Below are 25,815 nucleotides of genomic sequence, written 5' to 3'. Positions count from 1 at the left end.
TGGCCTTTATTACATAAGGGCTGCCTGATATGTTGTTCCCTTGTTCTTGAAAAATCTTTTTCCACTCCTTCTGGCCTCAGCTGCCTCCTTCCTCACTGCCACCATGATGCCCTCTTAGAGCGCTATCCTCCTTTGCTGATGCTTATGTATAATTCAGTGTCAGATGCAAGAAGCACAGGAAAGAGCTAGCATGAAGCCTCCTTTAAAGAAACCCTGGCCAAGACAGCTAGCTTCCTGGGAGAGGCAAGGAGACCTCAGACCTTGCAGAAAGAGGCCGAGACTATATCTTCAGAGGAAGTAGAGAGATAGTTTGTGATACAAGTGGAAGAAAGACCTTGCCCACAATAAGGACACTGCAGTTGAGACATAACCTATGAGTGGTCTCCAAAGAACCTATAAAATCCCTGTAATTCAGTTTTGTTTCTCTCTCTTTTTTTTTAATGCTGTCTTGACCAGTTTTGAGGCCCAGGCTAGGGAGCAGTCAGTTCCCCTTCGTACACAGCCCCTTAAGTTCACACCCCACCAACTGCCTTATCAGGAGCTCACACAGGCCACCATATACCCAGCTTATCACCCCAGGGCCAGTTATCAGACAGCTGGGGACAGCTCCTCTGCCCTCAAGCCCACTAAATTACTCAAATTAGCCAATCCTGAACCTGCCTATCCTCCCTTGCTTTTTCCTTCCCCTAAACTGTAGTTCCCCTCTGCCCCTTTGCCTTGTTTACCCCTGTGTTGACAGTGTTTACCAGGCATGCTGTGTTTACTTGGCTTGTTTACCACCCAGGGAGCTGTGATTGTAGCAGAACTGTAACACTTGCTGCTTTCTTTCTCTTGATCTGTTGTTCAGCCTCACCATAACTTCCTCAAGGTAAGATGGTTAAAATGATACCCCACAGACAGAACCTTGGGATACCTAGGCAGATCTGGACAGTACCAAGCAAATAGGATGCTTCTAAGACCTCCCCCACCCCCAGGTCCAAAATGCTGTTAGTGATGGTGGGAGGGAAGCAAGGCGAGGTGGCGGGGGTGCGGGGGGGGGTTTTCAAAGAAATCCTTTTGGTGGGAAATGAGAGAAGCTGATCCCATGCCATTTCTCTCTGGAGATGCCCCCTTATTCTTATAAATGGAATCCTCAGGTTTGACTACTGCACACACCTGGACATTTAAATGAATGAAGTGAGACTATTCATGGAATTAAAATGTCTGGAGGGAGTTCCCATTGTGGCTCAGTGGTTAGCGAACCCAACTAGCATCCATGAGGACTCAGGTTGGATCCCCGGCCTCGCTTAGTGGGTTAGGGATCTGGCATTGCTGTGAGCTGTGGTGTAGGTTGAAGACACGGCTCAGATGCTGCATTACTGTGGCTGTGGCATAGGCTGGCAGCTGGGAAACTCCATATGTACCGGTGCAGCCCTAAAAAGGCAAAAAACAAAAGACCAAATAAAAAAAAAAAATGTCTGGAGGTCTTTCTGTTATCTGAAGAGGACCAGAAAACTAGTAGGACCAACCAGATTTCACTCAAGGACTGGTGGGGGGGGTGGTGATGTGGGGAGATGTGTTCAACAGAGCAAGCATTGAGGCAGAGGAGAGAAAAGAACCAAGAAACAAGAAAGTTGCTTTTTTGTTTCATTCTATCTCTTTCAGTGTAACTGTTACACGTGCTACATCTCTCCATCATAAACCCCTGCCAATTTGTCCTTGACCCTGAAAACATCAGGCCAGAGAATGGATACAGGCTTCTAGACAATGAGACTCTTGCAGCCCTCTCTGTGGCTCACTTTGTTATTTTTCAGGTGAACTGCTGTTAAGGTGGCTGCTTATGATCTGATTTTGACCTGCACCTTTCCCCTTTCTTCTGGGAAGACGTCTTCATTTTATATCCAATCTGTTAAATGTCATTTTCTCACAGGTCTTACTACCTTAATTGGCCACAGACACAAGCTGGGCCAAAGTTCTCCCCTAGGACTTTTTGTTGTTGTTGTTGTTCAATCCCCAGCCTGGCACAGTGGGTTAAGGATTCGGCATTGCTGCAGATGTGGCATAGGTCACAACTGATACCTGGCCAGAAAACTCCATATGCTGTGGGGCAGCCATTTATTTATATTTATATAAATAAATAAATATATATTTATTTATATATTTATATATACACACATATATATATAGAACAGGAATAATGTAAAATGTGTACATTAGGGATAAAGATTAATTGCTATATAAATATAGCAATTAATATAAATATATATATATAAATATGCATATTTATTTTTATATATAATTATATATTTATATATATTTTTATTTACACACACACATATATATAGAACAGGAATAATGTAAAGTATGTACATCAGGGATAAATAAATATATGTATTTTATATATGTATATATTTTGAATACAAAATTAAGTATGACTCTAAACATTAATACATATATTTATTTATATTTATACACACACATATATAGAATAAATATATAAATATATTTTATATATAAATATATATTTATTTGTATATTTATATATACACACACACACACATATATACATAGAACAGGAATAATGTAAAGTATGTACATTAGGGATAAAGATTAATTGCTGTATTGGTATAAAATATAAATGAATGTATATTTAAATTTTTCTCTGTCAAAAATACCATTGGTAAATTTAAAAGGTAAATGACAGAGTAGGAAAAATCTAACATATGTAACAGACAAGAGGTTGGTATTCTTTGACAAAGAACTCTTGCAAACTAATAAGAAAATGGCAAAAGCCCTCCAATAGAAAAATAAGGAAAAAGAAAAGGCAATGCTCAAAAGAAGAAGTATAAATGGTTAATTAACAGGTGAAATTCAATCTCACTGACCATGGAAAGGAATACATATTAAATATATAGTAAAATATTCAGGGGCATATTCAGGTTTATAAGGACTAAAACTTTAAGAATTTGGAAGCTCAAAACTATGAATACAAAATTAAGTATGACTCTAAATATTATTTATTTATGTATGTATTTACTTATTTTGGATGCACCAAAGGCTTGTGGAAGTTCCAGGCCAGGGATCAAACCTGCACCACAGCCATGACCCAAGTCACAACAATGACAATACCAGATCCTTAACCGTTCCTACCAGGGAACTGCTGTAAATAGTTTTTTAGAAAGAGAAAAGAAATCATAACAAATTACAACTTTTTGAAAACTGAAAAGTGGAGTTCCCATCGTGGCACAGCAGAAACAAATGCAACTAGGAACCATGAGGTTTCGGGTTCCATCCCTGTCCTCGCTTGGGGGTTAACGATCCGGCATTGCTGTGAGGGGTGGTGTAGGTCACAGACGTGGCTCGGATCTGGCGTTGCTGTGGTTCTGGCATAGTCCAGTGGAAGCAGCTCAGATTAGACCCCTAACCTGGGAACCTCCATATGCTGCATGTGTGCTCTAAAAAGACAAAGAGACAAAAAAAAATTTTTTTTTTAAAACTGAAAAATATCACAAATGTCACTAGCAGTAAAAGTATCACGGCATTTTTATTAATTACCTAACACTCCTTTGTAATATTTTTCTACATTTTCTAGCTGTGTGTTTTTCACCATGTCTGTCTGTCTGTCTGTCTTGCTTTCTTTGTACCTTTCTTCCTTTCTTTCTTTCTCTCTTTTTTTTTTGCTCTTTTTTAGGGCCAAACCGACGGCATATGGAGGTTCCCAGGCTAGGGGTCCAATTGGAGCTATAGCCACAGGTCACAACCACAGCCACAGCAACGCAGGAGCCAAGCCACGTCTTCAACCTACACCACAGCTCACGGCAACGCCAGATCCTTAACCCACTGAGCGAGGCCACAAATCAAACCCACATCCTCATGGATGCTAGTCAGGTTTGTTAACCACCGAACCATGACGGGAACTCCCATCATCTCTTCATTTGACAATGATTTTTGTGTTACCATTCCTTATGAAGAGGATAGAAATATAATTTGGTATTTATCCTAGCATGGTTGATTGAAATGTTTCTTATTTACCATTGGAATTCATAAAATATATCACTGCACACAGATTTACTTGCTTTTTGTAATCCCACTACAGTTCTGTACTCTCTATAAACAGGGAAAACTTGATGCATTCTACGTTGCATCATGCCCATCAAAAAGGTAAAAAGATAGGAGTTCCTTGGTGGCTCAATGGGTTAAGGATCTGGCATTGTCGCTGCTGTGGCGCAGGTTCGATTCCTGGCCCAGGAACTTCGGGGCATGGCCCAAAAAAAGGTAAAAAATAGATATAGTGCATGTATAACTGTATACACTATATTATTGAGAAAATTCCTAAAAGAGGAGAATCATTTTGATTAGGCATTGATGAGAACTGAATCCTCCAATTACAATTTTATTATGAACCCTGTGATTGGAAGAATATTCATAGACTAGATGTTGGCTCTGTACATTTCAAACTTGTTTCTCTGCCACTATCTGAACATTTCCAGGGGCAAGGCTGCAGGATGCATTCATACCGTGATCACACCAGTCTTTAGCTCTGTACCTTTGCGTCATGAAGCTGGGTGAGTTTCTAATATTCTTAGAAACCATTCCTCCACTGGGGAGTAGCCATAGCTTAAACTAAACATGGAAATCACGGCAACTTCATAAACATATCTCTTCAAACCCTAAGAAAATATGTTCCCAATTCAATTTTGCTTTAGCCAGCTCCCCGCAACGCCTTTGACCACTTGAATAATACTTGGTACAAGAAATATGATTGTGGAGTTCCCGTCGTGGCACAGTGGTTAACGAATCCGACTAGGAACCATGAGGTTGCGGGTTCGGTCCCTGCCCTTGCTCAGTGGGTTAACGATCCGGCGTTGCCGTGAGCTGTGGTGTAGGTGGCAGACGCGGCTCGGATCCTGAGTTGCTGTGGCTCTGGCATAGGCCAGTGGCTACAGCTCCGATTCAACCCCTAGCCTGGGAACCTCCATATGCCGTGGGAGCGGCCCAAGAAATAGCAACAACAGCAACAACAAAAGACAAAAGACAAAAAAAAAAAGGAAATATGATTGTGAGATGGAGTTGGAAAAATAGCCACCATAACAGATATTACTTAAAATATTTCACGTTTGCACATGTAATTTTTATTTTGTTGCTAGGGTCCTGCGCAGGGCCTTAAAGGGGAAAAATTAGAGGCTCTAATACTCAAGTTTCTTTCTTCCTTTTTTTTTTTCATGGTAAATCACTTCTGGTGTATCTGTACCTTATATTGAGTTCCCATATCAATGCTGAGGTTTAAACCAAAAAATAGTACACAGTAAAAAATTACTTCTATGGTCCAAAATGGTCTAATACAATGAGTTGTTCCTCAAGCTATCAATCAGACCACTTGATATTTTTGTTCATTTCTAGTTGAAGAAGTGGAAGGATAAGAGCATGTCATATAAAAAAAAAGATGTGTAAACACTAGAATCAGGCATTCCCTTCATGGCTCAGGGGTTAATGAACCCGACTAGGATCCATGAGGATGAGGGTTCAATCCCTGGTCCCACTCAGTGGGTTAAGGATTCAACATTGCCATGAGCTGTGATGTAGGTCACAGACTCAGCTCGGATCCTGAGATGCTGTGGTGTAGGCTGGCAGCTATAGCTCTGTTTTGACCCTTAGCCTGGGAGCTCCCATATACTGGGGTGTGACCCTAAAAAGCAACAACAACAACAAACAAAAAAACCCTAGAATCACGTATCGAGTGGTGGTACTCACACCATGAGAGCCGCATGGGGACAGAGATCTGCTGAGGAAGGAGCAGGGCCACACCCTCCCGTATCATCACCGCAGGGAGACGTCTCATGAACTTGTGAAGGGCAATAACAGGCAGAAACCCCTACATCATCTCAGCTCCCCCCCATCTCTCCCTCAGTAAATTTAATTCAAGTGAGTTATTGATTGTATGATGAGACCTTACTATACCATATTTAACCCATAGAAATGTCAAGAACTCAAACTTTTTTTTGGACTATAATTTAGCATCAAAAGCCTTAAAAATTCAATTTCTGGGAATTTATCCTAAAAAAGTTATCATGGATAATTAAAATATGCAACAATATACTCATTGCTAAGTTATTTTTAATCAATGAAAATTGGAAATGATTTATATATCCAAAGTAAGAAATTGATTAAATTAATTACGATGTACTTACACAATGGAATACATTGCTTTTCTGTTTATTTTTTATTTTTTTATTTTTTTAATTTTAATTTTATTTTATTTTTTGCTTTTTAAGGCCACACCCACAGCATATAGAAGTTCCCAAGCTAGGGGTTGAATCAGAGCTGTAGCTGCCAGCCTGTGCCACAGCCACAGCAACACAGGATCTGAGCTGCGTCTTTGACCTATACCACGGCTCCCTGCAATGCCAGATTCCTGACCCACTGAGAGAGGCCAGGCATTGAACCTACATCCTCATGATTCCTAGTCTGGTTTGTTAACCACTGAGCCACAAAGGGAACTCCCTTCTTTTCATTAGGGCTGAACCCGTGGCATATGGCAGTTCCCACTCTAGGGGTCTAATCTGAGCTGCACAGCTCAGATGGGTTGGTTGCTGCACAGCCACAGCAACCCCAGATCCGAGCTATGTCTGCAACGTATACCACAGTTCGCAGCAATGCCAGATCCTTAATCCATTGAGCAGAACCAGGGATTAAACCCACATCCTCATGAATACTAATTGGGCTTGTTACTGCTAAGCCATGATGAGAACTCCCAGCTGCTCATTCTTGGACGACTGAGCCACCAGCCTCATAAACAACGTGTGACTACCCCGAGGCCCCCATGCTACGAGGAAGCCCAAGTCATGGGGAGAAGCCACATGTAGGTGCTCCAGTTACAGTCTCTGCTGAGCCCAGCCTTCAGGTCATCCTGGCCCAGGGACCAGATATAGGAAGAAGCCTTCAGATGACCCTGACCCTTAGTCATTAGAGTCACTGGCAACCATCTGAGTCTTCCCAGCTGTGTTTCCATATACACTGGAGCAGAGACAAGCTATGCCACTGCGTCTTGTCCAAATTCCTGACACACGGAATACATACATGTAGTAAATGGTTGTTTTTTATGCCACTGAGTTTAGGGTAGTTTGTTACATGGCAATAGGTAGATAACCAGGATGCCGCGGAGAGCTCCAGGGATAGTCGCAGAGTTGGGATTTGAACTTACCTCTCTGATTCTCCAGACCATGAACTTTCTACTGCCCCAGGGGTTCCTGGGAATGAGGACCTGGCAATGATACCATTTTCAATGAGAAAAACCAGGATAACAGTGTATTTTTTCATAAAGCTAATGTATCCCATTTAAAAGACCATCTCTTATTCTGAGATCATCTTTTATACCTTAGGGGTTCTTAATATGTCCTTTCTTTTATGACATAATGGTGATAGCAATTAGAGGTTGTTATTTTATTAATGTCCCTCCTGGCAAAGTAAAAAGCTACCAAACAACCAAATGAATGTCATTCCTTCCTTTCCTTTTTTTGTGAAACTTCATTGGTGTTTGAAATTCCAAAGTCCAGGGACCGCCTCTCTGTCCTATTCCTTGAGTATCATAAAATCAGAGGTGGAAACATTGGAAACTTGGTGTGGTTGTGGGGTTTTCTGTTTTCTTTGGTTGTTTCCTCTCCCCTTACAGGACTAGCACAGGTATTGATTTATAATTTATACCCCACCTGTTTCCAGAAAGGATTCAAGGCAGCAAGCTTGTTTTTTCCCCTGGCCTACCCCCAGATTCTTATAACGGTTACTGACTCAGATGGGGCCCTTCCCTAGGCGCTGACAGGATTGAAACAGCGGAAGTGGGTGGATGAGGGACGGTCTTGCGCTATCTATTGCCGGCAGAGCTGCCACGTGGCCGTTTGGCAGGGCTCAGCAGGGAGAGGCAGAGATTGAGACCAGGGACCCTTGGCCCTCAGCCTGGCCCAGCCCCCACATGTGGGCTGGCAGCTGCAGCTTCTTCTGTTTCCTGGCATGTGGTTCTTCAGACATCTGTCTTTAAGTGGTAAAGCCATGACTTAGGCAATACCTCTTCTCTTCAGGTCCCAGGCTGCCTCCTTATAAATGACACCCATGGTGGCACCCAAGATCATCTCAGGTGGCTCGTGCAGCAGAGGAGTTAAGAGTCCTAAGTCTGGAGGCAGAGTGCCCCAGATTGAACCCTAGTTCTACCACTTACTAGGTATGTGGTGCCCTTGGGCCCCCACCTTACCTTCTGTGCCTCTGTTTCCTCATATGCAAAGTGAACTCACTTCATAAGGTGGTTGTGAGAAGTAAGTTAATAAAGCACTAAAACAGTGCCTGGAAGGAGTTCCTGCTGTGGCACAATGGGATCCATGGCATCTCTGGAATGTTTCTATCCTTGGCCCCGCAGAGTGGGTTGAGGATCCAGTGTTGCCTCAGCAGTTGTGTAGGTCACAGCTCTGGCTCATGTCTGATCCCTGGCCTGGGAACTCCATATGCCATGGGGCAGCCAAAGAAGAAGGAGAAGAAGAAGAGGAGGAGGAAGAAGAGGAAGAAGAGGAAGAGGAAGAAGAATAAGAGGAAGAGGGGAAGAAGGAGAAGAAAACAATGAAAGGCACTTTAAAAACACAGCGATGGAGTTCCCGTGTGGCTCCGGAGTTTGCATGTGGCTCAGTGGGCTAAGGATCTGATGTTAACATTGTAGTGGCTCAGGTCACTGCTGTGGCTCGGGATTCCCTGACCCAGGAAATTCCACATGCTGTGCTGGCAGTCAAAAATAGAAAATAAAAAATGAAACCACAGGAATTCCCGTCGTGGCTCAGTGGTTAGCAAATTCGACTAGGAACCATGAGATTAGGGGTTCGATCCCTGCCCTTGCTCAGTGGGTTAAGGATCTGGCGTTGCCGTGAGCTGTGGTGTAGGTCATAGACGCAGCTTGGATCCCGAGATGCCGTGGCTGTGGTGGAGGCTGGCAGCTACAGCTGCAATTGGACCCCTAACCTGGGAACCTCCATATGCCGAGGGAGTGGCCTTAGAAATGGCAAAAAGCAAAAAGCAAATAATAATAATAATAAATTAAAAAATAGGGAGTTCCCGTCGTGGCGCAGTGGTTAACGAATCTGACTAGGAACCATGAGGTTGCAGGTTCGGTCCCTGCCCTTGCTCAGTGGGTTAACGATCCGGCGTTGCCGTGAGCTGTGGTGTAGGTCGCAGACACGGCTCGGATCCCGCGTTGCTGTGGCTCTGGCGTAGGCTAGCAGCTACAGCTCCGATTCGACCCCTAGCCTGGGAACCTCCATATGCCGCGGGAGCGGCCCAAGAAATGGCAAAAAGACAAAAAAAAAAAAAAAAAAAAAAAAAAAAAAAAAAAAAAAAAAAAAAAAAAAAAAAAAAAAATAAATTAAAAAATAAAACCACAATGTGATAGCCCCCCACACACACCCAAAAGAATGACTAAAACGAAAAAGGCTGATGGTACCAAGTGCTGGTGAACATGAGAAGCAAGTGGAAATCTTGTACATTGTTAATGGGAGGAAAAAGGACACAACCACTTTGGAAAACAGGTTGGTAGTTTATCAAAAGTCAAATGTTTAAAGATTTTATTCATAAGATAAAATATACACATAAAATGTATAAATATGAGAAGATGTTTAAGTCTTTACAAAAAAAGAAATCTATGTTTACCAAACAGCCCAATATACATTTACCTCCTGGGCGTTTTACCTAGGAGAAATAAAAACATTCAATCAGGCAAAGACTTGTACACAGATGTTCATAGTAGCATTATTTGTAACAGCTTAAAAAGGTATAAACAACCCAAATGGCTGTCAACAGGTGAATGGATACACAAAATGTGGAGTAGCCATGCAATGAAATGCTGCTCAATTATAAAAAGGCATGATTTACCAGGCAACAGCATGGATGAATCTCAACAAAAACCTCTACACTGAGTTACTGTTGTGGCTCAGTGGTAAACGAACCTGACTAGTATCCATGAGAACAAGGGTTCGATCCCTGGCCTCAATCAGTGGGTTAAGGATCTGATATTGCCGTGAACTGTGGTATAGGTTGCAGCTATAGCTGCAACTCTGATTCAGCATCTAGCCTGGGAATTTCCATATGCCACAGGTGCAGCCCTGAAAAGACAACACAAACAAACAAACAAAAGCTCTGCTAAGAAAAATAAATAAATAAGCCCAATGAAGAGTACATACTGTGTTATTCATTTATAGGAGACCCTAGGGAAGGCAAATCTAATCTAGAGTGACAGAAAACAGAGTGATATTTGTATAGAGTGAAGGGTGTTAGACCACAAGGGAATGCTGAGGTGATGGAAGTGTTCTCTCTGTTTTGTGATGGATGCTGCCTAGTGTATCATTTTTAAAAAACTCAACTAACCATACCCTTGAAATGTATGAATTTTGGAAATGATACCTCAGAAAGTTGATTTTAAAAAATCAAATTTAAGAAAATATGATGCTCCAGCTGAAACTTGGCCTGAAAAATATCTTTGGGATTCTGAAGGGAAGGCACAAATATGAGATGGAGAATAAACTACCATTTAAAAAAGGTATAGGAGTTCCTATCACGGTTCAGTGGAAACGAATCTGGCTAGTATCCATGAGGACGCAGGTTTGATTCCTGGCCTTGCTCAGTGGGTTAAGGATCCAGTGTTGCCGTGATCTGTGGTATAGGTTGCAGAGGTGACTTGGATCCCAAGTTGCTGTGGCTGTGGTGTACAGGCTGGCAGCTGCAGCTCTGATTCTACCCCTAGCCTGGGAATTTTCATATGCCATGGGTTCAGCCCTAAAAAGACAAAAAAAAAGTGTATATATATATACATGTATGTCTGTGAGTATATATATATACTTTCATATATACATATATCTGTACATGTATATATAGACGTGTGTGTGTGTGTATACATGTAATTTTTTTTTTCTGCGCCCACGGACAGGGACTAAATCCAAGCCAGAAATATGACCTACACTACACCTGCAGCGATGCCAGATCCTTAACTTGCTGTGCCAAAGCAGGAACTTCAATTTTATATATTTTTTTATTGAAGTGTAGTTATTTTACAATATTGTGTTAATTTCAGGTTTACAGCACAGAGATTCAGTTACGTCTATTTCAGATTCTTTTCCTTTATCGATCATTACAAAATATTGAGTAGAGTTCCCTGTGCTATACAGTAGGTCCTCGTTAGTCATCTGTTTTATATATAGTAGTGTGTATATGTTAATCTCAAACTCCTAATTTATCTCTCCCCACCCCTTTCCCCTTTGGTGACTGAAAATTTGTTTCCTGTTTGTGGGTCTATTTCTATTTTGTAAATAAGTTCACTTGTATCATTTTTTAAATTTATTTAATTTTATTTTTTTGGCCACGCCATGGCATGCAGAAATTCCAAGGCCAGGGACTGAACTTGTGCCATAGCAGCAACCCAAGCCGCTGCAGTGACAATGCCAGATCCTTAACCTGCTGCACAACATGAGAACTCCTGAATCTTTTTTATTAGATTCCACATGTAAGTTATATCATACGATATTTGTCTTTGTCTGAATTACTTCACTTAGTATAATGATCTCTAGGTCTACAAATGCTGCTGCAAATGGCATTTCATTCTATTTAATTTTATTTTATTTCATTGTATTTTTAGGGCCACACCCACAGTATATAGAAATTCCCAGGCTAGAGGTCAAATCCGAGCTGCAGATACTGGCCTACACCACAGCCACAGCAACACCAGATCTGAGGCAAGTCTGTGACCTACACACAGCTCACAGCAATGCTGGATCCTTAACCCACTGCGTGAGGCCAGGGATAGAACCCACTTCCTCATGGATGCTAGTTGATTTCATTGCCGCTGAGCCATGACGAGAAGTCTTATGTCATTCTTTTTTAATGGCTGAGTAATATACCATTGTGTGTATGTACTACATCTTTATCCTTTCCTCTGTTAATGGACATTTGGGTACCTTTTATGTCTTGGATATTGTAAACAGTGCTGCAATGAACATTGGGGTGCATGTATTCTTCCAATTAGAGTTTTCTCCCCATATATGCCCAGAAGTAGGATTGCAGGATCATATAGTAGCTCTATTTTTAGGGGTTTTTGTTGTTGTTGTTGTCTTTTTTGCCATTTCTTGGGCTGCGCCCATGGCATATGGAGGTTCCCAGGCTAGGGGTCTAATCGGAGCTGTAGCCTCCAGCCTACACCACAACCAAGCAACGCAGGATCAAAGCCGTGTCTGCGACCTACACCACAGCTCACGGCAATGCTGGGTCCTTAACCCACTGATCAAGGCCAGGGATCGAATCCACAATCTCGTGGTTCCTAGTCGGATTCGTTAACCACTGCACCACGACGGGAACTCCCTATTTTTAGTTTGTTTTTTTTTTTTTGTCTTTTTGCCATTTCTTGGGCCACTCCTGTGGCATATGGAGGTTCCCAGGCTAGGGGTCAAATCGGAGCTGTAGCTGCCAGCCTACGCCAGAGCCACAGCAACGCGGGATCTGAGCCGCATCTTCGACCTACACCACAGCTCACGGCAATGCTGGATCATTAACCCACTGACCAAGGGCAGGGATCAAACCCGTAACCTCATGGTTCCTAGTTGGATTCGTTAACCACTGCACCAAGACGGGAACTCCCTATTTTTAGTTTTTAAAAAAACTCCATACTCTTCTCTATAGTGGCTGCACCAATTTACATTTCCACCAGCAGTGTGTTTCCTTCTCCTCCACACCCTTTCCATCATTCGGTATTTGTAGACTTTTTGATGAGGGCCATTCTAACTGGAGTGAGGTGATACCTCACTGTAGCTGTTGTTGTTGTTGTTGTCTGTGCCCATGGCACATGAAAGTTCCTGGGCCAGGGATTGAACTTGCACCACAGCAGCAAACCTGGGCCACTATATTGACAATACCAGACTCTTAACAAGGGGACTCCACCTCATTGTAATGTTGATTTGTATTTTTCTAATAGTGAAGTTGAGCATTTTTTCATGTGCCTGTTGACCATCTGTATGTCTTCTCTGAAGAAATGTCTATTTAGACCTTCTGCCCATTTGTTGAGTGGGTGGTTTGTTTGTTGATATTAAACTACCATTTAAGGAGTTCCTGTTGTGGCACGGCAGAAACAAATCCGACTAGGAACTGTGAGGTTTCAGGTTTTATCCTTGGCCTCACTCAGTGGGTTAAGGATCTGGCATTGCCATGAGCTATGGCGTAGGTCACAGACACAGCTCAGATCTGGCATTTCTGTGGCTGTGGCATAGGCCGGCAGCTGTAGCTCTGATTAAACCCCTGGCCTGGGAACCTCCATATGCTGTGGGTGCAGCCCTAAAAATAAATAAATAAATAAATAAATAAACTACCAGTTAATATTTTCAAGAATTTGTTCTGTTCCAGAATAGAAACTGCACAAAGGCAGGGCTCTTGATTGGTTTTACTTTACAATGGATCCCAAGCATCCATCAATTAGTTCTTGACACTTGATTGGAACCTAATTAACATGAATTGATTGAGTGAATCTTTGGGTACTATTTTTTTGACTTGATAAAAAAAGACCAGTATAGGCTCTTACATTTCTTTTTTTTTTTTTTTTCTTTTCTGACTGCTCCGTGGCATATGGAGTTCCCCAGCCAGGGATCAGATCTGAGCCACAGTTGCGACCAATACCACAGCTGTGGCAATGCTGTATGTTTTTAACGCACTGTGCTGAGGTGGAGATTGAAAAACCTGCATCCCGGTGCTGCTGCAGAGATGGCAACTACGGCACTTTTTTTTTTTTTTTTTTTTTTTACTTTTTAGGGCCACACCTGCAGCACACAGAAGTTCCCAGGCTAGGGGTCGAATTGGAGCTGCAGCTGCCAGCCTACACCATAGCCATAGCAATGCCAGATCTGCGCTGCTTCTGAGACCTACACCACAGCTCAGGATAACACCGTATCCTTAACCCTCTGAGCAGGTCCAGGGATCGAAATTTCATCCTCAAGAATACTAGCCAGGTTCATTACCACTGAGCCACAATGGAATCCTCTTACATTTCTTAAAGGTACAGCAACTGTTCATGCACTGTTCTTGGGGAAGATGCCTGCATTGCTGTCACATTGAGACCTTGATGGCGAATGTGAAATCACTGTGTGCTCTTGCACCCTGCAACTGTGGGAAATGCCTAGCTTCCTCTCTGTATCTCTTTATATCTTTTCTTTTAAGCTGTGGGTGAGTAAGTGTTATTTGACTGTGGATGAATTTCCAAGATACTCTCTGAGAGGTTGCCTCTTGCTGTAGTGATGGGGTGGCAGGTGAGTTTGGTTTGGTTGAAGGAGGAGTGTTTTTTCAGGATCTGAGGGATGGAGGCGACAAGAGGAAGAGCCTAATTTAATGAGAGAATATCTGAGACCCTAGACACAAGCTGGGCTGCTTTGGGACAGAGGTGAAGATGTGTGGTGTTGGGGACAGAGGAAAGGGCATCCTTGACCTCTTCAGACAGAACCCAGATCTGCTTTGGCACATGAACCAGTGAGCTGGGAGCCAGGGAGCCAACTCTTGATCTGCAGGTGCACAATGGCAGTGACCATGGTGACATTCCCTCAGGTCTTTGGAACAGGAAAGGAAGGAAATGGCACATGCTTTATGGCAAGCAGCGGTCAGAGGGGTTTGTGGTCTCATGTGAGGCACTCTTTTGGGGACCCCAGAGCTAAACAGGGAGACACCTTTTGGGAATAGGAAGATCTGAGAATCAATAATCAAGCAGTGATTGGGAGAGGCTTGAGCTATTGTTTATTAAATATTAAATGAGAATCCAATAATGAATACTATATATCATTTATGGGAAAACACATATAGAGTAAAAATAGGAATAAGAAATGCTAAATATGAGATCCTGATTACTTCTAGGTAGAGGATGGAGGAGGGTGTAATCAAGAGGAAATACAGGGTGTATCAACCAGAGAAGCAAAACCTCTACAAGATACCTCCCCATCTCTATCTGGCAGTCTGTCTACCTACATACCTACCAGCATACCTATCAACCTCTATATGTTCTTTGTTACAGGACTTAACCATATGCAATTGTGGGGGCTGTTTAAATAATTCTCTGGAAGAATGTTTCTTCTCTGATGCTGGAGTTGGCAGTCCCCAGGGCGGGCAGTCAGGAAGAGAAGACAGATGCAAAATAGAGGAGCATGAGAACAAGGCAGAACCCATGAACATGAGCTGAAAACCACAAGGATGGACAGGAAGCTATGTCAGTTGCTCACCGCCTCCAGCCTCAATGAAGGGTATCCTGAAGGAGAAGCTGACACCTTTGTCACAGAGCTTAGCATAAACCTGTTTCGGCAATCAGAGATACTGCAGAAAAAAGCAGGACCAGGTGGAGCCCTGCAGGCCTGTCTGCTTCCCCGGCCAACAAGGTAAATGGAGAAACAGCAGTGCCCAAAAAAAGCCAGTGCCTCTCTGACATCAACATCATGAATATTTTCTCAGGTCAGTCTCCCAAAGCAATAGAAATTAGAGCAAAAATAAACCCATGGGACCTAATCAAACTGAAAAGCTTTTGCACAGCAAAGGAAACCAAAAAGAAAACAAAAAGACAACTTACAGAATGGGAGAAAATAGTTTCAAATGATGCAACCGACAAGGGCTTAATCTCTAGAATATATAAACAACTTATACAACCCAACAGCAAAAAAGCCAATCAATCAATGGAAAAATGGGCGAAAGACCTGAATAGACATTTCTCCGAAGAAGATATACAGATGGCCAACAAACACATGAAAAAATGCTCAACATCACTGATTATAAGAGAAATGCAGGAGTTCCCATCGTGACGCAGTGGTTAACGAATCTGACTAGGAACCATGAGGTTGCGGGTTTGGTCCCTTCCCTTGCTCAGTGGGTTAACGATCCGGCGTTGCTGTGAGCTGTGCTGTAGGTTGCAGACGCGGCTCGGATACCGCGTTGCTGTGGCTCTGGCGTAGGCCGGTGGCTGCAGCTCCGATTCGACCCCTAGCCTGGGAACCTCCATATGCCGCAGGAGTGGCCCAAAGAAATAGCAAAAAGACCAAAAAAAAAAAAAAAAAAAAAAAAAAGAAATGCAAATCAAAACTACCATGAGATACCACCTCACACCAGTCAGAATGGCCATCATTAATAAATCCACAAATAACAAGTGCTGGAGGGGCTGTGGAAAAAAGGGAACCCTCCTGCACTGTTGGTGGGAATGTCAACTGGTACAGCCACTATGGAGAACAGTTTGGAGATACCTTAGAAATCTATACATAGAACTTCCATATGACCCCGCAATCCCACTCTTGGGCATCTATCTGGACAAAGCTCTACTTAAAAGAGACACATGCACCCGCATGTTCATTGCAGCCAGGACATTCATTCACAATAGCCAGGACATGGAAACAACCCAAATGTCCATCGACAGATGATTGGATTCGGAAGATGAGGTATATATACACAATGGAATACTACTCAGCCATAAAAAAAGAATGACATAATGCCATTTGCAGCAGCATGGATGGAACTAGAGAATCTCATCCTGAGTGAAATGAGCCAGAAAGACAAAGACAAATACCATATGATATCACTTATAACTGGAATCTAATATCCAGCACAAATGAACATCTCAGAAAAGAAAATCATGGACTTGGAGAAGAGACTTGTGGCTGCCTGATGGGAGGGGGAGGGAGTGGGAGGGATCGGGAGCTTGGGCTTACCAGACACAACTTAGAATAGATTTACAAGGACATCCTGCTGAGTAGCATTGAGAACTTTGTCTAGAAACTCATGTTGCAACAGAACAAAGGGTGGGGGAAAAATGTAATTGTAATGTATACATGTAAGGATAACTTGATCCCCTTGCTGTACAGTGGGAAAATAAAAAAATTATAAAAAAAAAAAAAAAAAAGCCAGTGCCCTGACCTTCCATGTGTAAGAAATAATATGGCTTCGGCACTGCTCTCCAAATCCCAGGAAAAGTCTCCTGTGGCTAATTCGGCAGAAACACACAGGGAAGGGAATTCTGGGAAACCCAGTTCAAGCCAGCCAAGCTGACACATGACAAAGCCACCTTGAGGAGTTCCCATTGTGGTTCAGCAGGTTAAGGACTTGCTGTTGTCTCTGTGAGGATGCAGTGAGCTAAGGAACTGGTGTTGCTATAAGCTGCAGTATAGGTCACAGATGCAGCTCTGATCCAGCGTTCCTGTGGCTGTGGCATAGGCCTTAGCTGCAGCTCCAATATGACGCCTAGCCCAGGAACTTCCAATGACATCTCAGGAATAGCCATAAAAAGAAGGGGGGAAAAAGGAAAAGAATAAAAAAAAAGAAAAAAGAAAATAAAAGAAGGGGGAAAGAGACACCTTGAATTCTTGAATTTGCAGTTTCATGTCTTATTTAAAAATTTTTTTTTATTTTTACTTTTTTGTCTTTTTAGGGCCACACCCACGGCATATGGAAGTTCCCAGGCTAGGGACCTAATCAGAGCTATAGCTGCCAGCCTACACCACAACCACATAGGATCCAAGCCTCATCTGTGACCTACACCATGGACATGGCAACGCCGGATCCTTAACTCACTGAGCGGGGCCAGGAATTGAACCTGCAACCTCATGGTTCCTAGTCAGATTCATTTCGGCTGCACCACGATGGGAACCCCCAGTTTCATGTCATTAAGCTGGTAGGTGTGTATATTAAGTGTTCATTACATTATTCTCTATTTCACCGAAATGTTTGATGACAGTTTAAAATGTTACAGCTGAGGAATTGTAATCACATTGGTTACACCTGCCCCTGACCCCTACAGCCTATACACATTTAGAATCACAAATGTGGCCACTCAGGGAGTTCCCGTCATGGCTCAGTGGTTAGTGAATCCGACTAGGAACCATGAGGTTGCTGGTTCGATCCTTGATCTTGCTCAGTAGGTTAAGGATCTGGTGTTGCCGTGGCTGTGGTGTAGGCCAGCGGCTACAGCTCCAATTGGACCCCTAGCCTGGGAACCTCCATATGCCAAAGGAGCGACTCCAGAAATGGCAAAAAGACTAAAATAAAATAAATGTGGCCACTCGGACTCCAGGTCACCCAGCAAACAAGAGGCGGCACTGAGAACCAGGACAGATGTTCATGCTCTTTCTTCCAGACCAGGCTGCTTTCAGCAAGCATGAGTTATAGGTGACCTAAAGAAGTAGCTGGTACAGTGCACCGTCTTTTTCACTTAATTTTCTTGTTCGACATATGTTTCTTGCTGAAATATAAGCCCGGTGAAAATAAGGGCACTTGTTCTTTTGTATACTGCTGGAGAGTGACTGGCACACAGCAGGGGCTCAATACGCGTTGAATGAATGAATGAAAAAATATTCTGGTGTTCCTGTTGTGGCTCAGCAGTAACAAACCTGACTAACATCCATGAGGATGTAGGTTCAATCCCTGGCCTCGCTCAGTGGGTTAAGGACCCGGCGTTGCCGTATGGTGTAGGCCACAGATGCAGCTTGGATCTGGTGTTGCTATGGCTGAGATGTTGCTGTGGCTATGACATAGGCAGGCAGCTACAGCTCTGATTTAACCCCTAGCCTGGGAACCTCCATATGCCACAGGTGCAGCCCCCAAAAGACCAAAAGAACAAGAACAAAAAACTAAGAGAATTAGAATTATGTTTCTCACATTGTTATTTTTATTATTATTATTATTTATTTATTATTTATTTATTTATTTTTGCTGTGCCTGTGGCATGTGAAAGTTCCCAGGCCAGGGATTGAACCCGCACTACAGCAGCAACCCAAGCTCTGGCAGTGACAATGCCAGATCCTTAACTTACTACCCTACAAGAAAACTCCTGGATACACTCTTGTTTAACCCAACAAGAGGTCCTCCACTTATCCCCTCTAGCCCAAAGCTTCTAAAATAGTTCTAGCCATGGAGTTCCCATCGTGGCTCAGCAGAAATGAATCTGACTAGCATCCATGAGGACACAGGTTCGATCCCTGGCCTCACTCAGTGGGTTAAGGACCTGGCATTGCCACGAGCTGTGGTGTAGGTCGCAGACCCTACTCAGATCCTGTGTTGCTGTGGCTATGGCTGGCAGCTGCAACTCCGATTCAACCCCTAGCCTGGAAACCTCAATATGGCACAAGTTGGCCCTAAAAAGACAAAAATAAAAATAAAAAAATGAAATAAAATATAAGCCAATGTTCCAGAACCATCATGGTCATCATATAGCATTGACTTAACAGCCCATCTTCATAAAAGAAGGACAAATTCTAAGGAATTCTCTGGTCTCATTGAGAAGGGCCCAATAACATTCTGAAGACCGAGTCAGCAGGATGAGTTGTGGGCCTGAATCATGTGATTCCACTGGTGCTTGACCATTGAGTCTGTAGTCATAGCCCCTACAACCTCCCACCAGGATGCCTTGAGTATCCTCTTACAGTTTTATGAACCCAGATGCATCAACCAAGAGAGGCTAGGTTGTGCCACAGTAACAAACAGCCCCAAACTCATCATGTCTAATATGCAAAGTGATAACCACAGGTTGGCTGGGTCTCTACTTCAAGTCTCTTCCCTCCATGGAGGCTGACAGAACAACCACCACTGGGATTGCTGGGGAGGGTCCCTCTGGAGAGTATCACACTGGTGATTAAATCCTCCAGCCTAGGAGTTCCCATCATGGCTCAGTGGTAATGAACCCGACTAGTATCCATGAGGATGCAGGTTCAATGCATGGCCTCTCTTAGTGGGTTAAGGATCCAGCATTGCCTCAAGCTTTGGTGTAGGCCGGCAGCTTCAGCTCCGATTTAACCCCCAGCCTGGGAACTTCCATATGTTGCAGGTGCAACCCTAAAAAAATAAATAAATAAATAAATAAGTGTTCCAGTGACACATGCCTCCTGAGCTCATATCTCATTGACCAGACCTTTTCTCATGGTCCCACCTTACCACAGAAGAGCTAAGAAGTACAATACTCTCAGAGGGCCCAAAGCAATAAGCTGGAGATAAGCATCCCTACCACATCGAGGTCCCCCGCCCCAACTTGCCATAACTCACCTGGTAATGCCCAAACCTCTACTAGTCTCCTCTTGTCTTTTAGGAGGCAGAGCTGACCTTGGGGACCATTCCCCCTGGATCCTGCCGTCTGTGCTCCATGGTGATGTCTGGTGAAATTGATCAATTAATTTGGATTGTGCTAATGAGTGCTAATGTTTCACTTATTGGGTTTCTTTAATTTTTTTCTTTTTGAGCTGCCCCAAGACATATGGAGTTTCTGGGCCAGGGATCAGATCTGAGCCACAGTCATCACCTAAGTCGCGGCTGCAGCAATGCCAGATCCTTAATCCACTGCACCAGGCCAGGGATCGAGCCTGCGTCCAAAGGCTCCCAAGATGCTGCTGATCCCTTTGTGCCACAGTGGGAACTCTTACAGATTAGGTTTCCACAGATGGAATTATGTTTCCCCCAAAATAATATGTCAAGTCCTTCCCTCTCACCCCCAATGTGATTATATTTGGATTCGGGGTCTTTAGGAGTGATTAGATTTAGATGAGGTCATGAGGGTGGGTATTCATATGGGATTAGTACTCTTATAAAAAGAGGTACCAGAGAGTTTGCTCACTCTCTTTCTCTCTCCACTGTGTGAGGACATAGCAAGAGGGTGGCCAACTGCCAGCCAGGGTGAGAGTGCTCACCAGGAGCTGAATCGGCTGGCATATTCATCTTGGACTTCCCAACATCTGGAAAGATGAGAAATAAATTCCTGTGACTGTAAGCCACTTTGTCTATGGTATTTATAGATGAAGCTTCAAGGTCTTCAAAGTAAGAGCCCAGTATTTTTTAAAGGGCTCTCTAGAGATGAAAACTTCCATTCAAACATGGAAGGAAGCTCTTTGGGGGTAACAGTTCAGGGTCTGTGGGACCTCTGAGGCCCCTAAACTCAACCCACACAAGTTTGTCTTCTAACACATGCCTAGCAAGATATGTGCTAGAGAAGCAACATGGATCAAGCAATGTGGACCGTACTGTGAATCAGAATTTTCAGAGTTCTGCCTGCATAATAAATGAGCCCTTGACCTTGGAAAAAATTACAGCCTATCAATGCTTCAGGATTTTGTTTTCTACCTGGAACGTAGGGGAAATTATCTTTGCCCTGCTGACTATATGAGGTTGTTGTGAGGCTCAAATGAAACTGCCCTGGAAAATCCTTTGTATGATCGCCATCATTCCCATGAGATGTGTACTCATTCCTAGAGTGGAAACGGAAACCAGGTCACAGATGGACATAAAGATGTGCAAAGGCCCAACAGTTCCCATCAAAAGCTTTCTGACTGTTGGGGACCGCCAGATGCTGAGGAATATTCACCAACAGCCAACCACAGGCATGTCAAGCCCCAGCCAACCACAGGCATGTCAAGCACCTCTCTGAGGTGGGAGCCCTGATCCCCGCACCCACAGCCTAAATTCCCAAACCACTCCACATCTTTTGATTCCAGAAGGCTGGGAGGTACAAGAGAATACCAGCCTGGCTTATCCATCCATGGTTTTTGGCTCCATGCTCATGGGCCTATGGAAGGCATGTGTCAAACATTGCATAAAAGCTTGTTGCACGAATGAATGAATGGACGGAAGGAGGGATGAAAAACACTAGATCAACTCCCAGGCAGTGCCTACTTTACCAGAGCTGTATTTCTCCACCCAAATCAACCCCATTTAGCTCTGTCTCCCTCTACTTCTCTGTGGCTGTGGTGTAGGCCAGCAGCTACAGCTCTGATTTGACACCGCCCCCCCCGCCCCGCTCTGATATTTGTGTCTGCACAGAGGTGATAGCTGAGCAGAAACCTGAAGACAGATGGATAACTCAGCAGCCACAGACTTATATCTTCCAAAGCTAGCAGCCCCTGAAGACAGAGAATCTCTAATCCCTCATATCAAACCCAGGGAAGAGGCTGATTGCTATTCTCACCCCATCCCCAGCTTCTACTCAACCTCTTTAGCTTCCTGACATCTTCCAAGAGTGTCAACAGTCCCACTGGCCATGGTCGCCAGTGGGACTGTTGCTGTAGATGGAATGTTTTTGCCCCTCGCCCACTCATATGTTGGAACCTAACCCCCAGCGTGCTGGTATTTGGGGTGATTAGGTCATGAGGATTAGGGGAGGGAGGAGTGCCCTCACCTCATCCCTTCTGCCACGTGAGGACTCAGCAAAATGACTGTCCACCGTGAACGAGGGAGAGAGTTCTCACTACACATGAAATCTACCACATCTTTTTTTTTGTTCCCTTTGTTTTATTTTTGTTGTTAAATTTTATTGGAACATAGTTGACTTACGGTGTTGTGTTAGTTTCAGATGTACAGCAAAGTGAGTCAGTTATACACATACATATATCTGTTTCTTTTCAGATTCTTTTCCCATATAGGTTACCACATAGTGTGGAGTAGAGTTCCCTGTGTTATACAGTAGGTCCTTGTTACTTATCGATTTTGTGTGTAGTAGTGTGTGTATATTTTGTTTGTTTGTTTGCTTTGTCTTTTTAGGGCCACACCCATGGCATATGGAAGTTCCCAGGCTAGGGGTCCAATCAGAGCTATAGCTGCCGGCCTACACCACAGCCACAGCAATGGGGGATCTGAGCCGTGTCTGTGACCTACACCACAGCTCACAGCAATGCCAGATCCTTAACCCACTGAGTGAGGCCAGGGATTGAACCCACGTCCTCCTCATGGATCCTAGTCAGGTTCATTACCTCTGAGCCAGGACAGGGATTCCCTTGTGTGTGTACATGTTAATCCCAACCTTCTTATATATCCATCCCCTCAACGTTTCCCGTTTGGTAACCATAGGTTTGTTTTGGAAATCTTCCAGTGTGTTTCTGTGTTGTGAACAAGCTCCCCTGTATCATTCTTTATTAGATTCCATGTATTATTGATCTCATATGATATTTGTCTTTCTCTGTCTGGCTTACTTCACTTAGTATGATAATCTCTGGGTCTATCCATGTTGCTGCAAATGGCATTATTTCATTCTTTCTTATGGCCGAGTGATATTCCATTGTATATATGAACCACATCTTCTTTATCCATTCCCGTAGATGGACATTTAGGTTGCTTCCATGTCTTGGCTACTGTAAACAGTCCTGCGGTGAACATTGGGATGCATCTCTTGGACTTCCCAGCCTCCAGAACTCCAAGAAATAAATGTTTGTCAGTTAAATCACCCAGTTCAGGGTATTTTGTTGTAGTAACCAGAATGGACTGAGACAGCTGGGCTGGACAAGTGCTGAGCAGAGCTCACTGCATTCCCCTCTTTTCCCAAGGGTTCAAGATCCTCTGGACAAGGGCCTAGAAAGAGTTGATTAGGCTTCAGAGTAATGTCCCACTGAGAAAAATGACGGAAGTTCACACTTCCCTGCAACACCATTGTTCCAGAAGACCTGGCTGACAAGTCCGGAAAAACAAGTAGCTCTTGCTCCATGCGTGAGAATTGTGTTGATTACATGAGCAGAGAATTTCCATATCAGAAGAAGCCTGGTTCATCCACCTGACTTCAGGAAACATAAAATTTAGGCTATCCAGGAAAGAAGAGTCTATCTCAGTAGAAATAACAACAGCAACAACAATAATGAGGATGACAAATGGTTGCTTTTAGAACCTCAGTGTCTTACCCACAAAATGGTGGTCTCCCACGGGGTTGCTTACAAGACAATTAAATTAAATGAAATCACATGTAAAGCAAGTACCGGGGTAGACACAATTTCTGCTGCCACAACCAGCCCCTATGCTGTGGAATTAGAGAGTGAAAAATCCATAAAAGAGGAGTTCCTGTCTTGGTGCAGCGGAAATGTATTCGACTAGGAACCATGAGGTTGTGGGTTTGATCCCTGGCCTCAGTGGGTTAAGGATCTGGTGTTGCCGTGAACTGTGGTATATGTCGCAGATGAGGCTCGGATCTGGCATTGCTGTGGCTCTGGTGTAGGCTGGCAGCTGTAGCTCAGATTAGACCCCTAGCCTGGGAACCTCCATATGCTACAGAAGAGGTCCTAAAAAGCAAAAAAAAAAAAAAAAAAAAAAAAAAAAGCTATAAAAGAGAACTTAAATGAATACACATACACACATTTATTCTGGATATTTACATTCTTTACATTCAATGATGTACTATTATTTTAACAAAACAATCTCTTACATTTATATTTTAATTGATTTAGTGGAAAACAGTTGCCTCAAATACAAAATCAACATGAATAATTTGAACTAGCTGATTATGTGAAACTTGAAATCCTGGCTTCTGGGGTTAGCTGAATTTTACTTTTGTTCTCTCTGATTGGTGAACTGCAGAGATTTCTTTCCAGTTATTTTAATTCAGAATTAATCAAAGCCTTTTTTTTTTTTTTTTCTCTCCAGGCAGAAGCAAGTTCTGCAGCAGCTGGGTGAATTGCTGGCATAAAACTCTAATTCACCCTGGCGCTGCTATTGTGCTGAGCGCTGGCTAGCCACAGCACAGGGGAACGTGCAGGACGCTTGGATTTGGAGGTGGGAAGCACTTCAACTCAGGGCCAGGACCCCCCCCAAAAGGCCCAGAAAAGGCCAGTTTGTTTGTTCTTACCATTGAGCTCATTAAAGTGGATTACCATCAGAACAACCAACCCCCAAATGACAAACAGTTTTGCTGCAAAAGCCCTTCAGAAATCTGCCATAGAAGAAAGGCCTGCATTTCCCCATGGAAACTGATGCTCAGTCAAGAACAGCACTGCCTTCTCTGATTAGCCCACAAAGAATCTTCGAGCCTGAAATTTGGAACCCAGGAGCAGGGAGCTGGATGGGTCGGGGGGAGGGAGACGGTGTTGGCGCAATGCTTCTCTTTTCCAGGGTACAGGTTACTGCTGTTGACCCCAGAGAGCCTGTGTAAACATTGTTTTATGTGTGCATACCAGCATCGTCCTGGGGAGTGGATCCAAAGCTTTCACATGACTCTCAGAGCTGTCACTGACACCTCTACCTGCCCACCCCCACCCCCCCAGTTTAGAAAGCCTTATTGTAGTCCAAAGTCTGGCTCCATCTCACTTTCCGTTCTGCTTCTCCTGATGACTCTCCCTCGGCCATCACAACCCATAACACACAGACTACCCCCCCAAATCCCCCATCTGAGGTGGGGGTCCGCAGGAGTCTGCCCTAGAGCTGCTTCAGGACCTGTTTCTGCCTCTTTGCATTTAGGGTCATAATGAAAAACACAGACCACTTTCCTCCTCTAAATGAGGTCAGCAGCATCAAGTTCAAGTATAAATCCCCAGCCCCTCTTAGTCAAAATATCCAGGGTGGCCAGGGCTGCCACATCCCCCTAGTATAAGAGGCACAGTGCCTGGGGCCCACGAACATGTTTTCACTTCTTTTAAAATGAGATGAGGAGTTCCCATCATGGCTCAGTGGTTAACGAATCTGACTAGGATCCATGGGGTTGCAGGTTTGATCCCTGCCCTTGCCTAGTGGGTTAAGGACCCGGCGTTGCCATGAGCTGTGGTGTAGGTCACAGGTGTGGCTCGGATCTCGAGTTGCTGTGGCTCTGGCGTAGGCCAGTGGCTGCAGCTCGGTTTGGACCCCTAGCCTAGGAACCTCTATATGCCAAGGGAGCGGCCATAGAAATGGCAAAAAGACAAAAATAAATAAATAAATAAATAAAATGAGATGAACGAAATAAACATAGTCTAGGAGTTCCCATCGTGGCGCATCGGAAACGAATCCAACTAGGAACCATGAGGTTGCGGGTTCAATCCCTGGCCTTGGTAAGTGGGTTAAGGATCTGGCATTGCCGTGAACTGTGGCGTAGGTTGAAGACGCAGCTTGTAT

At 43.7% G+C, this 25,815-nt stretch overlaps 1 long non-coding RNA gene across 1 annotated transcript; it reads left to right on the top strand.

The window, feature by feature from the left end:
* Window positions 1-637: 637 nt before the first annotated feature.
* Window positions 638-16,077, top strand: LOC146404695 (uncharacterized). Its single transcript, XR_014841518.1, has 2 exons — window positions 638-868; window positions 15,038-16,077. It is a non-coding gene; the product is annotated as an uncharacterized LOC146404695 (long non-coding RNA).
* The last annotated feature ends 9,738 nt before the right edge of the window (window positions 16,078-25,815 follow it).

Source organism: Sus scrofa, chromosome 3 (assembly GCF_054392235.1).
Source record: "Sus scrofa isolate SSC_HxYL_T2T_F1_AM1 chromosome 3, Sscrofa_HxYL_maternal_Yorkshire_Landrace_v2.0, whole genome shotgun sequence".
In the NCBI taxonomy this organism is placed as follows: Eukaryota; Metazoa; Chordata; class Mammalia; order Artiodactyla; family Suidae; genus Sus; species Sus scrofa.
The sequence above is the reverse complement of the archived record's forward strand: the minus strand, read 5'-3'. Positions and strand labels throughout refer to the sequence as shown.